Genomic DNA, 988 nt, shown 5'->3' with positions numbered 1-988 from the left:
CTGTGACATCAGCGTTTACAGTACAACTCTGCACAGGTAATGTGACAGAAGCGTCAGACAAGAGGAAAAGAAAAGCAGGAAACCAAAGGAGGGAAAAAAGAAACAAGAGAAACATGATGACAGTGAGGGACATCACTGGAGCTTCGGTGCAGTAGAGACCTTGGTGTAAGGACTAAGTGCTACATCTATTTAATAAGGTAAAGAGGTGCAGTGAAGGTTCAGTCAGAGCTAGTTAGACATGTTAGAGTGTTAGAGGTGTTAGGAGAGGAGGTCTCTCTGAGGAGACGAGTCTTGAAGGTAGAGAGGGACGCTCTTGCTCTGTTGTCTATTTCTTTCTTACAATATTTACTATGAAGGTCTGTTTAGAATAAAGATACAACCATAGTTTCCCATATGTTAATCCACTGTAATATACAAATGTTTGCATTTGCCTTTTTTACATCCTGGCCACTAGATGTCGCTCTGTCAACATGAAGCAGCAAGAAATGAAGCTTTTGTGGAACCACGTTGCTGGACTGGTTCAGCTTCACCTCAACATCTCTACTGTACTGGCTGTCAGAGACAAATGAGATGAATATTAATGATATTTAGCTCAAAGCACCACGGTGCCGCAGTCCTGGTTCATGAATAATCCACTGACCTGTTCGATGTCCCGTGCTGCTCCACAGTTGTGCTCACCGATCACCCACTTGGCCCTCTGGCGGAGGTGGATCTTGTGGACGGACACCATGTGATGAAATTGCTTGGACAGCGGCTGGGAGCTCTGCAGCAGGACTCCTCGCTGTGAGGAGACGCTCCAGGAGCGTCTGATCGGGGAGTCTGTGACGGGGACGCCATCTCTGTCTGTCTGGGGGAGTTTTTCAGGCGACAGTCTGGTGACCTCTCTCTCTGGCTTGTGACAGAGGGAAGCTGGGAGGAGATGGTTTGGTGTTTCTGAAATGCAGAAGGCATCTTTGCTTTTCTGTGTTTTTCCTGGTGGACTTCTTGT

This window comes from Seriola lalandi, unplaced genomic scaffold, assembly GCF_002814215.2.
Source record: "Seriola lalandi dorsalis isolate HSWRI2012SDOR001 ecotype SW California unplaced genomic scaffold, Sedor1 jcf7180002053887, whole genome shotgun sequence".
Taxonomy (NCBI): domain Eukaryota; kingdom Metazoa; phylum Chordata; class Actinopteri; order Carangiformes; family Carangidae; genus Seriola; species Seriola lalandi.
Note: the sequence above shows the minus strand (reverse complement) of the source record.